Consider the following 15,838-nt stretch of genomic DNA (forward strand, 5'->3'; position numbering starts at 1 on the left):
GTGAAATGTTGCTATGCAGTAAGAACTAATTTTGAAACTATGATAATTAATATTTCTGCCCTCTTTGAAATTTTAAAAAGAAAGAACATGTGAACTCTTTTGTATATTTATTCTATATTATTATAAATTATCATGCTGAATTTACTTTCATTTTTAAAGTAGAACAAGATTATAGAGCTAGCTCTTAAAAGCCTTGAGAAATCAACTTAAACAAGTTTATTTAAAAAATGTATCACTCTACCTAACTGTCTCAGAGATCTAGTATTACATTTTTGTAAAAACACTAGTTCCCCTTTGTTTAGCATTGCACACAGCTACCCACTTCTATCAAGTTTTAAGATTTACAGTTGTTCATCCAGCAGTAAATTGTGTAAGACCTAATGTTCAAGGACTGTGAAGACATTTATAAAATGTCTCATTGAAAAAATAATTCTTGTGGGGACAGAGTACACTGAAATTAAATTTATCAGAAATGAGCAGACAGAAAACACCCTTCTAATATTTTGATGATCCACAGATCTATGGATTAGTCTATAAACTTATAAACTTAAAGCATTATATATATACACACACACATATAAACACACAAACATTAATGTTGAAAAAATACATTGAAACTATCCAGAAATATATAAAATTTTATAGCTATTGCTTTTTATTTTTTTTTGAAATATATTGAAAAGTTGATAACAGAAAAAGGGACTGGAGCTGTCTATATATTACAAAAATAAAATTATAGTGGAAATACTCATAACTTAAATTACTAAAATTTTCTTCTTTTTAATTAAGAAGGCTTTTTTTTTTTTCCTAAGAGAGACAGAGTCTCACTTTGTCACGAGGCTAGAGTGCAGTGGTGTAATCCTAGCTTACTGCAACCTCAAACTCCTGAGCTCAAGCAGTCCTCCCATCTCAGTCTCCTAAGTAGCTGGGACTACAGGGCTCACCACTATAATTAGCTAATTTTTTAAATTTTTTGTAGATATGAGGTCTCACTACATTAGCCAGGCTCATGTCACACTCCTGGCCTCAAGCAATCCTTCTGCCCTAGCATCTCAAAGTGCTGGGATTATAGGTATGAGCCACTGCACCCGGCCTGGGGTAACATTTCTTTAAAAATGACTGTTTTCTTTTTATTTTAAAGGTACAATGGAAAACATTACTGAAATCAACAACATTTACTTATTTTAGAATGTTTGTTAAATAATTTAATTATCAGAATACTTTATTCCATGCAATTCACTAAGTGATTAGGAAACTGGTGTAGTAATGTAGATAGGACATAGAGTACCTATCGTTAGAGAGGAAAAATTTAGTAAAGAAAAATGAGAAGAAAACTGATGAAGTTATTTCAGAGCTAATGACACTATTGAGACACACTAGTGAGTCACCAAAGTCTTTTGAGTATCATGAAGAATACACAGACAAGCATGAAATCAGTTCTTATAAAAGCAAACCAAATACACTTAGTGTCCATTTGCTACAGTGGCAGCCACCTTCTCTGCAGCCAAGAAATAATTTAAATTGAAATACTACATAGTCCATTCAAGTAGATTTTTTTTTCCAAGATTCCTTCAGACTCTCTGCCACGTAATCAGATGTCGTTACACTAAACCAAATTTTCTTGCTAAATAGTATAAAGAAAGCATTTCTAAGGAACAGAATATTTCTGAACAGCCTATAGAGATGAATATACATATAGGTCCTTATTAACCCTGTTCTCATGTCTTTTCCCTCTGAAAAGGGAAATTTAATTTTATAAAGCTAGATTAAACATGTGAAATAGCTTAATTGGTTAAAATAAAGCTAAAATTAAAAACAAATACAAATCAATGCATATTCTTGCCTTATAATTCTGCACAACAGAATTCTTATCCCCCAATATGACTACAGGTAGAAATAGGGCCTTTGAAAGGTAATAAGGTCAAATGAGGTCATAGGATGTGGTCTTAATCCAATAGAACTGGTGTCCTTATAAGAAGAGAACCAGAGATTTCTTTCTCTTTCTCTCTGTACCGTGCGAAGAAACAGAAAGCAGGCAACAGTCTGCAAACCAGGAAGATAGCACAAGCATAGTAATTGTCCCACTATATCTGACTGTGAATAATACTTCCACATTCCTGTTATAAGGTAGAGGGAAAATATTCAGAGATAGTCGTAATAGTAACAATAGTAATTCTAACCATTTTAAGAGTATGATTTTAAAAATATACAAATGCACTTATACAACATTTCAATGCCATCTTAGAGGGTTCATGGACTACTTAATCAGGTTTATTATCCTATTGACTCAGATTAAGTAATCCTGTTCATACTTTTAATACATTGAGAGAAAGAAAGTAACTAGTAAGAAGGCCAGAGGAAGCACTGCCATAGTACTTGGGCAAAGGGTTTGACAAGAATAAATTTAGTTCCTTTTTGAGTATGTTAAATCTAAAGACATAGAAACTGAGTTGTTGAACAAGAGGTGAAAATTCAAGGGAAAAGTTTAAGTGGGAATTTGAGATGAAAGTGCCACTTCATGGAAATGTATTTAACCATAGAAAAGTGAAAATATTAAAGAGGAAATTGTGGTAGAATCAATGTAAAAATGGGAGAGAGGCAGGGAGTGCAAAAATATAGAAAAAACAGTTGTCAGAGGTTTAAGAAGCGAATTTATAAAATGAGAGGGAATGCAAAAATGAATTCTATTATTGTGTGATTCCATTTTTAAGAGACATTTTTGAAGAGGCAAAACTACAAACACATTAAACAGATTAGAGTTTGTCAGTGGCCTGAGGAGAGAGGAGGGCTAAGGAGGTAAAATACGGGGGATTTAAGGTGGTAAAATGCTCTGTATGATGCTGAATCTAATGGAGCACAGGGAAATTTTAGGGCTGTGAAACTATTCTGAATGATACTGTAATAAAGAATACATGACACTATGTGTTTGTCAGAACCCACAGAACTTTACAGCACAGAACTTTATTTTTTTTCCCTTGCTTAATGACTTATTTTAATTTCATTTCAGAATATTATGGGGGTACAAACGTTTTATTTACATAAATTACTTTTGTACCATTTGAGTGAAAGTTACAAGTGTGCCTATCACCCAGATAGTGAAGCACAGAACTTTAGAGTGCATAATGTAAGAAAATTAAAAAATATATTTAGGAAGTTGGGGGATTGCAGTATGGAATACACTCTGTGAAAAAAAAAAAAAGCCAACAGTATTCTAAACATACGAAATAGCAAGAGAAAAGAAACTGTACCCAAGCATATCACTATAGCTGATAAATTTATTTGTTATGGGGATATAACTTAATTCTGAAACCACTATACATGGAATTGAACAATTAAGTGAATGGAGGCAGGTTTCTCATTTTTGAAGAGAAGGCTAGAATAATCCATGTGGTACTGGATCAGAGTTGCTGTGTGAAAACATGTTAAGTTTATTATAGACATAGGTGGAGGCATATAGGAATACTTATATCTGCATGTCTACTTTTATATACCCATATACCTCTATTTATAGATATAGGTACACATAGGTATATTTGTACTAGTCTGTTTAGGCTGCCATAACGTGGTTGAAAAACAGAAATGTATTTCTCACAGTTCTAGAGACTGGGAAGTCAAAAATTGGTGCTAGGTAATTTGGTTCCTGGTGAGGGCTCTCTTTCTTCCTGACTTGCACACCGATCTTGCTCTCTGTGTCCTGACATGGTGGAAAGAGAAAGAGAAAGAGCTCTCTAATGTCTCTTATTATAAGGATACTAATACTATCAGATTAAGAACACACCCTGTGACCTCATTTAACCTTAGTTATCCTCTGAAGACCCTATGTCCAAATACAGTCATATTGGGGGTTAAGAATTCAACATACAAATTTTGGAGGGACACAAGTTAAGTCCATAGCACAAGGGGTTAGTATATACATATATACTTGGTTTATTTGGTTTCTAATAACACTTTTCAGTAAAATAATTCAGGGATCCTTGCAAAAATAGATGATTTTAGGGCTGGAAAAATTTTAGCCTGGAATATCTTTTAATGCTAGACAACAAGACAGCACTGAACACACATATAATGAGGGCTTGTCAAAGGGACACAGGAACCAACTGAAAGAATTCTCAATGGCTAAACTGGAAAATTTTGAGGAAAAAATGTAGTATTGTATTATAACTCTAAGTAGAAAAAAAGTATCTATGAGCCCATATTGATAAAAACAAATTATCAAGCATATAACCTAACACATACACTGCATGCTATCTTGGTGATGGGCACACTTATAACTTTGACTCAGATGGCACAAACGCACCTCATGCAAGCAAAACGTTTGTACCCCTGTAATACTCTGAAATAAAAAAGAAAAAAGGAAATACAGGCTGGGCACGGTGGCTCACGCCTGTAATCCTAGCACTCTGGGAGGCTGAGGCAGGTGGATTGTTTGAGCTCAGGAGTTCGAGACCAGCCTGAGCAAGAGCGAGACCCCGTCTCTACTAAAAATAGAAAGAAATTATCTGGCCAACTAAAATATATATACAGAAAAAATTAGCCCTGCATGGTGGTGCATTCCTGTAGTCCCAGCTACTTGAGAGGCTGAGGCAGGAGGATGGCTTGAGCCCAGGAGTTTGAGGTTGCTGTCAGCTAGGCTGATGCCACGGCACTCACTCTAGCCCAGGCAACAAAGCGAGACGCTGTCTCAAAAAAAAAAAAAAAAAAAAAAGGAAATACAGGAGAATACCCAACTGTTTAGTGCAGAAGAATTCCAAATGATTTGTCTAGATATTTTTCCCTCAAGGAGGTGAAGATAATTTCTAATGTCTTAAGAAAGGATTGAGCATGGTGACTTTCTTGAGGAGAAGGAAGTATCAAAGTGGAAAAAAAGAATGACTCTACTATGGGTAAATCTGACAAACTCTTACCTTAGCCGCATGTTAAAGGTTAACATCAAAAATAGATTCACATATTTTTCTAAAGCATCCTTTAGTTGGAGAATGGTATGTAATAACCAATATCTAGGCATTAGAAGTGCACATTGCTACTGAGGTGTCACTGCTTCTGGAGTTTTTCAAGGGAGAGAGCCAGAAAATGAATGTTTACTCATCCAGGTCTATATTCATTTTGATATATATCTGTATGTAAGTTAAAATAAACATGCATTCATGCTGATATTTCTAATGACAAATCAGCATCTCAGAATTCATTCTAACTTTCCTTCCTTGTAACTGCCTTCATTAACAGTGAGAAATCTAGCTGTCCTTATCTATAATTTATTTACGTATTTGTTCAACCTTGGCATACATACCAAGTCATTTCAAAATTACTAACCCACACTCCTATGAGAAACAAATTTACAAACAACATTATGGTGTATATGTGCAGTTCTTATTGTATTTAGCCTTAATTTAACTAGACATACGATTGTTTTTCAAAGTTCCTCAGGTCAGCTCCTGTCTTTTCTACACACTTTATTGTACCTATGGTATATACTTCTAATACAGTTCATACATTTGTTACAGTCTGGATGGCATGTGTGGTGCCCCAACATCGTGATTGATTTTTTAAAATTTGCAAGCAGTAAAATTCAACCTTTGTAGTGTACAATTCTATGGGTTTTAGCAAAAGCCAAGATTAATCTATCCAGTACCACAGTATCAAATATCAAAGCATTCCCTCATTTTAAAATTCTTTTGAGTTCCTCTTTATAATCACCTCCCCCTTAAATCTCACACCTCCAAACTCCAGCAACATCTGATTTCATTTCCATCCCTACAGCTCTGTCTTTTCCAGATGTCATATAAACAGATTCATGTGATCTGTAGAATTTTTCATTTAGTAAAACTCATGTAAGATTCATCTATCTTGTGTGAATACAGATTTCCATATTTCATTCTTTTTTTTTTTTTTTTTTGCTGAGCAGTATTCATTGTATTGGTGGTATATCAGAGTTTTGTTATTGATTCCCCTATTGAGGGACATCTTGGGTTTTTTTCATGTTTCACAATATGAATAAAGCTGCTATATATACTCACAGGTTTTGTGTGGACATATGTGCTCACTTCACTTGGGAAAATATCGAGAAGCAAGATTGCTATGTCGTGTTTTATAACTTTATAAGAAACCAATAATCTATTTTTCAGAGTGTCTATTCATTTTGCATTTCCATTACCAATTTATGAGAATTCCAGTTTCTATATATCCTTACAATCTCTTCATTTTTTAAAAATTTGTTTCAGTCATTTTGATAGATGTTTTGCTATGCTTCAAAATATTAATTTGAATTTCCCTAATGGTGTTAGACATCTCTTCATATGCTTATTTTCCATCTGTATATCAACTTTGATAATATGTCTGTTTATGTTTTTCCCTCATATATTTATTGGATTTATCTTCTTTTATTTTTAGTTTAACAGTTTTTTACAATTATATATTTATGTTTTATCACATATGTAGTTTGCAAATATTTTCTCCCAGTATATGGCTTACCTTTTCATTCTTTTTATAGTTATTTTTTTCTTACACCAAAAATTTTCAATTTTGATATTTATATTATCTCTCTTCATTTTAATGACTTTGCACTTATTGTTATGTCTAAAAGAACTTAGCCAATCTCTAGGTCATACAAATCTTCAACTGTGTTTTCTTTTAGAAATTTGATCATTTTACATTTACATTTATGTCTATAATTTATTTTGAGTTATTTTTAAAATAAATTATAAAGTATGTGTTGAGGGTCACATAGATGGCCAGCTATAGAGTACCATCGTTTCTCAATTAAATTGACTTTGCACTATTGTCAAAAAGTAGTTGACTACTTCAGGTTGTTTATTTGAAGGTTTTCTACTTTTTTGATGTAGGCACCTATTGCTATTACCTTTCCTATTACTACTGCTATTGCCGCATTCCATAGGTTTTGATATGTTGTATTTTAATTTTCATTTGTATCAAAACATCACATGTACCCCATAAATACATACAACTTTTACATGTCTATAAAAATTAAAAATTTAAAAAATAAAATTAAAAAAAGGTAGTTGTCTATAGTATGCACTGGGCTTCTTATTGTATTCACTGATCTCTGTGTCTATTGTTTCACCAATAAAAATTGTTTTGATTACTGCTTTATGTTAAACCTTAAAATTGTGAATCCTTCCAATATATCCTTTATTTTCAGATTTTTTTGTGACTAGTTGAGTTTCTTTGCCTTTCAATATGAATTTTGGAATCATTTTTCTATATATGCAAAATTATTTGCTGGGGTTTTGACTGTTACTACACTGAATTTATAAGTCATATTGGAGACAATTGTCCTTCACACAATATTGAGTATCCCAATTCATGATTATTATATATTTCTTCATTATTAAGGTTATATATGATTTTTTTCCTCGGTGTTTTGTTAAATTTCATGTCCTACATGTATATATATTTTAGTTTGTTTCCTAATTATTTGATTTTTTAGAAAATAGTATATTTTAATTTCAAATTCCAATATTTTATTTTTGGTATATAGGAATACTCTTTGTTTTCTAATAGATCGTGTATCATGTAGCTTTACCTAAACTCATATAAATTCTAGGTGCTATTCGAGGTGTGATGTTTTCTATAGACAATCATGTACACATAGTTATAACTTTTGTTTTTCAGTTTTAGTCCCTTCTTTATAATTAATATATCACTTATCTCTTTTTCTTGCCCTGTTGTACTGGCTAAGACTTCCAACATTTTGTTGAATAAAGAAAACTGATAGAAAACATTTTCTGACTCTTTCCTCATCTATGCGGGAACTCTTTCTTTCAGGCTCTCATAATGAAAGATTATATTGATTATAGGTTTTTGTATATGCCCTTTTAGGTTTAGGAAGTCTGTTTTAATTGTTATGTTTCTGAGGGTATTTTTACGACAAATAAAGGTTGAATTTTTGTTGCATCTTCTGAGAAGATAATATTTCTTGTCATTATTTTGTTAAGAAAAATTATATAATGATTGATTTTGAATTCCATCAGACTTACATTCCAGAAGTGAACACTATTTGGCAGCAGCCTGTTATCACGTTTATACATAGCTGGTTTTGATTACCTGATATTTTGGATGGGTGATTTCTGTGTCTATTCATGAAGGATATTAGTCAGTAATTTTATACCTTGCATTTTGGCAGAATCTGTGTATGCCTGATTTTGGCGTTTAGGTAAGCTGACCTAATAAAATGAGTTGGGAATGTTCTTTTTTTTTTCATTTTCTGAAAGTGTTAGAGTAAACTGGTATTATTTACTCTTTAGATGTTTGATAGAATTAATTTGTGAAATTATCTGGAGATGGAGTTTTAACAGACGTAGTATTAATCAAATAATCTAATTATCCTTGATTGAGTTTTGGTAGTTTGTGTCTTTCAAAGAACTTAATCCATTTCAATTAAATTATTAAATTTATGTATGCAGAGCTGTTCTTCATATCTCCTTATTATCTCTTTATTGTCTGTGGAGTCAGAAGTGATGTTTCCTATTTCATTCCTGATTTAAAATTTGTACCTTTTTTTCTTTTTCTTTTTCACCTGGTTAGAAATTTGTCAATTTGATTGATTTTTCAAAGAATCAGGTTTGGTTTTATTTATTGTCTTTCTTTTCTTCTGAATTTAATTTCACTGATTTATGATCTAATCCTTATGATTTTCTTTCTTCTGCTTGCTTTGGGATTATTTTACTTTCCTTTAATGACTTTCATTAGGTGGAAGTTTAGGTAACTGGTTTGAAACCATTCTTATTGTCTAATATAAGTATTTAATATATATAAATCATATTTCTAATAACTGCTTTAACTGTATCTCACAAATTTTGGTGTAATTCATTTACATATCATTTAGTTCTAAATATATTTTTATTTTTTATCACTTTCCTTTTGATTCCTGTGTTATTTAAAACTGTACTGTTTAATTTCCAAATATGTTGTAATTTTTCTAGATACTTTGTTATTAATGTTTATTTTAATTCCATTATGGTCTCAGAATGTATAATACATTGTATTATTTCTATTATTTTAACTTTGTAAAGATTTGTTTCATGGCCCAGAATATGGTATACCTAGGTAAGGGATCCATAATGAGTAAGTTGGTAATGGTATATCAATGTCAATTAGGTAAAATTAGTTGTTCCTATATGTGGGGAAGGGATAAAGGAGAGAATCCCAGGGACACACGCTCCCCACGCACACACTATAATTCAAGCTGTGATCCTCCACCACTGCAGGCCTCTTCAGTACTAATCAGGGAACATCCTGGAGACTGTATAGTAAACTTGCATGGAAGAGCAGGCTTTGCAGGGAACCACTGGCCTTCGTTCCCAGGTTGCTGCAGCTGATGCCACTCTGAGCTCTCAAGTACAGAGCTCCCCATCTACACAGGGGTCAGCTTCACTGTAGCTGCCCCAACGTTGCCCCTTGCAGGCCAGGGAGAGAGCAGGAAGAACAGACACTCTCACACACCTGTGACTGAAAGCTGGGTGCACCTCCCACTAGGAACTGGAATGGAGTTCAAGAGGTCCCACGGTAGTGGCCTCAGGGAGATCTGTGTGATGAGAGAGCTCCAGCCATCCAGAAACCCAGCCCCTGTGACCCTGCACATTGGCCGGTGGAACAAACCTCCCAGACCCATGTAACTCGGCACTGAGGCCCATGTCCTGGCAGACGTGGGTGGTGTGTGGACATCCACACCCCCACAGAAACACATGCCAACCAGCAGGCCATGCCCCCATGTTCCTGCAGGCCCTCTGGAGGAAAAAACATTCCAGCCATGTAGACCACGTGGAGGTCCACAACCCCACAGACCTGAGCTACAGGTGGTTGGCAACAACCCCGCAGACCTGCATGCTCTTCAAAGGGCCACATCCCCTTGGTTGTGTGGGACAGCCAGCAGGTCACACTCCCACAGCACCACATGACTTCATTCTTGTAGTCCAGGTCTCTACCACAGATCTATTAGCCACAAGCTGTCCCCCACTGTGTACCATCTTTATATCTACACCTGAATGGAGTGAATGCCCACAACCCAGACACCTGCAGCCATCACCCAGATAGCCTCACCTGCAGCAGCCATCTAAATAGTGCCCCCAAACAATCACTGCCACCACTGAAGGAAGTCCCAGGCAGAGCAATCTCCTGCAACACCTGCCTGGGACTTGTTCTTCCTCCTGCTGATCATCTAACAGTTGCCTAGGGAACAACCCAGCACTCTAGATAATGATCCCCCAGCACTGGCCCTGGTCTTGCAACATACCCAGACACTGGCCAAGGTCCTGTGACACATCCAGGCACCTGCCAAGGTCCTGCAATCCACATTGCCACTGGCTGCAGTTCCATGACTTGCCCAGGCACCCAACAAGATTTCATTATCAGCCCAGATGCTGGCCAAGGTCACGCAACCTGTCTCCCTGGAGAGGGACTTGTACAGCCCCTAGCCCAAGTTTCCAACAGTGGCCTGGGAACCAATGTACCCATCCAAACAAATATCCCCAACATAAGCTTGGGCTGTGACAACCACAGAGACTCAAGGTGACGTAGGAGAATACTTGCTGTGCCTCTGGATCAATCCTTGGGAGTAGGATACAAAAGTATTATCTAGGAACCTCTCCCCCTTCTCATTAAGTAGAACAGTTCCCAGCAAAAGAAGACAAGTGTACTGCAAACCTATCAGCCCTGAGCTGAGAGAAGTGGTTTCAGATGAGAAGAAACTAACAAAATAATTCTGGCAAAATGGAAAAACAAACTAATATGATACCTGCAAAGGATCACAGAAATGAACCTAAACCAAAAGGAAACTGTCAAAATGTCAGAAATGGAAATCAGAGAACGGATGGCAAACAAGATAATAGAATTGAATAGAAAGTTGAAAACCGACCCAAGCCAAAAAAAGGTTTTAAGACACGAATGAAAAAAATGAAGATTGCTAAAGAGATAGGCAACATAAGAAAGACTATAACAGCACTTAAAAAAATGAAAGAGTCAATTATGAATTATAAAATACAGCAGAAAGCTGCAACAACAGGTTAGACCTAGCAGAAAAAATATCCCAAACCTTGGAGACAAGGCTTGCAAACTAACCCAATCAAAGATTCAGAAAAAATGAAGCATTAACAATCATTCAGAGATATATTGGACTATGTAAAACAAGCCAATATATGAATTATAGGTATCCTGGAGGGAGAAGAAAAAAACCATAAAGAATGGGAGGCTTATTTGAGAGAATTTTTGAGAACTTCCCTGATATCACCAAAGATTCAGAGATCCAGATACAAGACGGTCACTGAACACCAGGAAGATTCATAGCAAATAGGACATCTCCAAAACACATAGTCATCATCCTGGTCAAAGTCAAAATGAAGGAGAAAATTATGTAAGCTTCCAGATGACAGTAACAACTAACCTATAATGGACGACTCATCAGGCTAACAGCAGACTTCTCAGCAGAGACCTTAAAGGCCAGAGGGGATTGAGGCCCCTTTTTTAATCTTCATAAACAGAAAAACTGCCAGCCAGTAATTTTGTATCCTATAAAGCTAGTTTTCATAAATGATGGAGAAATAACAACTTTCTGGACAAGCAAACACTAAGGGAATTTGTCACTAATAGACCTGCCCTATAGGAAATACTTAAAAGTACATTATACATGCAATAGCACAATAGAGACAGTGTAAAAGCACCCCAAAGTTATAGCTCACAGCACTTATAAAACAGTAGCAGAAGAAGGAAAGGAAAACAATAAGGTATCACTTAACATGATGGACAGAACAGTATTCCATATACTAATGCTAACATTGAACGTGAATGGTCTTAATACCCCATTTAAAAGACACAGACTAGCCGAATGGATGGGGAAAAAAAAAAAAAAGTATGGTTATCTGCAAGAAACACATCCAAACCACAAGGACTAACACAGACACAAAGTTAAGGCATGGAAAAAAATATTCCATGGGAATGAAAACCAAAAGTGAGCAGGTATAGCCATTCTCATACCAGATAAAATAGACTTTAAATAAACAATGGTAAAAAAACACAAAGATGGTCATTATATAATGGTAAAGGGAGAAATTCAACAATAAGACATAAACATCCTAAATATCTATGCACCTAACACAGGATTTCCCAATTTCATAACGGAAATTCTTCTAGATCTAAACAAAGAAATAAACAGTAGCATCTTAGCTGCCAGGGACTTCAACACTTCACTGACAGAAATGGAGAGATTGTCGAAGGAGGAACTGAATAAACACTGGACTTAAATGGGACTCTGGAACAAATGCACATAATAGACATTTACAGAAAATTCTACCCGAAAACTGCTGAACAAACATTTTTCTCATCAGAACATGGGACATTTTCCAAGACTTATCATATCTTAAATCACAAAACATGTCTCAGCTAATTAAAAAAAAAAATCAGAATCATACTGTGTATCTTCTCAGATAACAGAATAAAACCAAAAATCAATTCCATGAAAAACACTCAAATCTACACAAAGTCATGAAAATTAAACAACCTTCAGCTGAATTATCCTTTGTTCAATGGTGAAATAAAAATAAAAATAAAACGATTCTTTGAAATGAAGGGGACACAGCCTTCAAAATCTATGGGATACAGTAAAAGCAGTCCTAAGGGGAAAGGTAGTAGCCTTAAATGTCTACATCTAAAAGATAGAAAGATCACAAATTAACCACCTAATATCACATCCCAGGGAACTAGAAAAAGAAGAACAAATCAAACCCAAATCCAGGAGAAGAAAAGAAATAACAAAGCTCAGAGGAGAACTAAACAAAATGGAAACCAAAAAACCCCCCAAAAACCCAATATAAAGGATCAATAAAACAAAAAGTTGGTTCTTTGAAAAGATAAACAAACAAACAAAAAAATCGGTAGTCAGATTAATCAGAAATTGAAGAGAAAGGACTCAAATAACCCCAATCAGAAATAAAAAGGAGATAATAAACTAATAACACAGAATTAAAAAATATCACTTGTAATAAGGTGTAATTATATGAACACCTTTACATATATAAACTATAACACCTAGAGGAAATGTATAAATTTCTGGAAATAACACAACCTCACAAACCTGAATCATGAAGAAATAGAAATCCTAAAAAGACCAGTAATAAGCAGCGAGGTTGAAGCAGCAATAAAAATTCTCCCAACTAAGGAATAAAAAAGCCCTAGGCCAGATGGATTCACAGCTGAATTCTGCCAGACCTACAGAAAGAACTGGTCCCTATCCTACAGGAACTATTCCACAACATCACGAAGGGAATCCTCCCTAACTCATTCTATGAAACCAGTATCAAAATGCTAATAATACCAAAGGCAGGAAAGGATACAGCAAAAGAAGAAAATTTCAGAGTTCTTTTGCTGATTCTTTCTCATCTGGTCTCTTGGTCATGTCCTGGGGGCACTAGGCTTGGCTTGTGGGCCTGACCCTGGGTCCCCAAAGATCAAACCCTGACTATGTCATGGAGAAGAGTGCTGGGCTCCAAGCCATCCTGTTTTTGATCCTCGCTCATATCTTCTCCTCTTTTTCTTCTTCCTTCTCAGCTTCAGAATTTTCCTGTTGTGTGACTCTTCTCCCCGCTCCTTTATTCAATATCCTACCTTCCTGCCGGGATGGTCTGACAAGTGATATCTCTAATCAACCACCTTGGATTCCACCTTCTTAGTAGGATTTTTGTACAACTTTCATTTCTTTTTCTTGCCTCATTCTTACATATTTATATGAGCTCTCTTGAAGTCTTTTATTGCTAAATCCAAAATTTAAGTTTTCTTGAAATTAAGTTTCTATTGACAGTTTTTGACTCCTGAACATGGCACATACTTATGTCTCTTTACCTATCTATCAATTTTGGTATAAAATTGGTCATTTAAGTATTTTGTTGATTTGTTCTAATAGGCCATAAACTTGCCTGTGTTAATTTTTAAAATTTGCCTACACAGTTATTGTTGCTGCTATTATTGTTTTAACCTGACTCTATATAAATTTCTCCTATACATAAATAGTTCAATTTCTATATAGTATGATCTGGTATCTTCTTCAAGTCCCACATATTAGATTCTTGTTCTCAATTATCTGCATTGATAATCATCTGCCTCTCATAATGTTAATCTCTTTGTTCTTTATTCTCCTTTCTCTAAGAGTGCTTCTTAATACTTTTACAACAGATGAGTTGCTCTACTTGAATTATTGAAGTTTTTTCTTTTGTTTTGTTTTTAGTTACTTATTTGTGTTGACTGGATCAGTTCTGTTCTTCAATGTTTTTAGTGTAGATGTGAATGGATTTGTCATTTCCACGACATTTTGTATTTCTTCTATCAAATAATTGATATTTTCATGCTTTTTACTGTTAGCCAGTTTTATTATTGTGATTTGAGATGTTATACATTGAAAACAGATATTCTTACTTTCTATTAAAAAAAAGACTACGGAGATTTTCCAAAAATGGGCAGTACCATTATTCACCATTCAGTCTCCTGGAAAGGTTTTTCCATTTTATTTTCAATTCTCTAGCTAGAGATAAACTCAAAAAATGTTGAGTTTCTAGTACAATTTCTCTGATTTTTCTTTAATTTTTTGCCTTTCTACCTTGTCTCTTTCTTTTATTCTTTTTGTCTGGCTTTCGTGTTCTTAAAGCTGTTATAGTACACACACAAAAAATCATAATTCCCTTCCCCTTTATGTTTGACTAGACTTCTGCAAATGCACACTGCCACAACCAGTAAGCCCCTAATTTCGACTTGTGACTTATAATATTTACAATTACTCACTTTTAAAATATACTGTGAATATGGACAGCATGATGTTTTGGGGCTTGAAGGAGGGGTGCTTAACTTACAAGTTCATGCCCTATGTGAGATGATAAATGTCTGCCATCTTCTCCAAGAAATCCATGCTGCAAGTTTCTGGGTCAGTGGGTAGTGAGTGGATGATATAAAAATGAAGCATCTTTTAACGTTTTCTTGGTGTCCTTTCATGAAGCAATTTTCACATGTGCTATAAATTAAAGCCTGGCTAGGTTTTTCATAATTCAGCTCAAGATGCCTTATTATTAATGAGAGATTTTCCCCCATATTCTGTCAATTTTTTTGCCAGCTTTTCTTTTTCCAAGTTACTGAGAATTCTCATTTTTCTGCATATCCATGAATAAAATAATTGGAGACTTTACACTGGTTGATGCCTAGTCATGTGTCATTTTGATCTAGATATGTCTAGAGATACTTTTTAAAGCTTCATCATGATTGAACCCCATCTATTCCCTTTGATAGAAAAATCTCCTTGATTTTCTTTTGTGAGGTTATGTGGGGAAGCCAAGCTATAAATCCTTCATCCTCCTCTTGTTCTTTCATAAGCTATCTCTGCTTCCCAGTAAAACTTTGATTTCAAAGCTTTTGAAGTATTTCCAAAAGTCTTTTTACTAAACTGCATCCAAAAGAAAAAAAAAAAAGATTATAAGAAGGACTGGACTCATATTAATGACAAGATTTTCAATAGCTTATGTAATTTAAAACAATTACATTTTGCTTCAACATATTCTATTGCATTATAAATTTAAGGTTATAAATTAAAAATGAAAATTACTGTGATTTTTAAAAATTAAATAATGGATAAAAGACAAATTACTATTTTTTGTAATTGTATTAATTTCTATCTTCTTTGCTAGGCTTTATTTTTCATTACTGGGTAATGTTTCTTTCATCACCAGTGACTAATTTATGCTAACATGTGCTCAGTAAGTATTTTTTGAATTAATTAATTAATATAGTGTTCTACATTTAAATGAGCAAACATGTATAACGTATCAATATATTCAATATTTCATAAATTGAT

The sequence above is a fragment of the Eulemur rufifrons genome, chromosome 7 (genome assembly GCF_041146395.1).
Source record: "Eulemur rufifrons isolate Redbay chromosome 7, OSU_ERuf_1, whole genome shotgun sequence".
Classification (NCBI taxonomy): domain Eukaryota; kingdom Metazoa; phylum Chordata; class Mammalia; order Primates; family Lemuridae; genus Eulemur; species Eulemur rufifrons.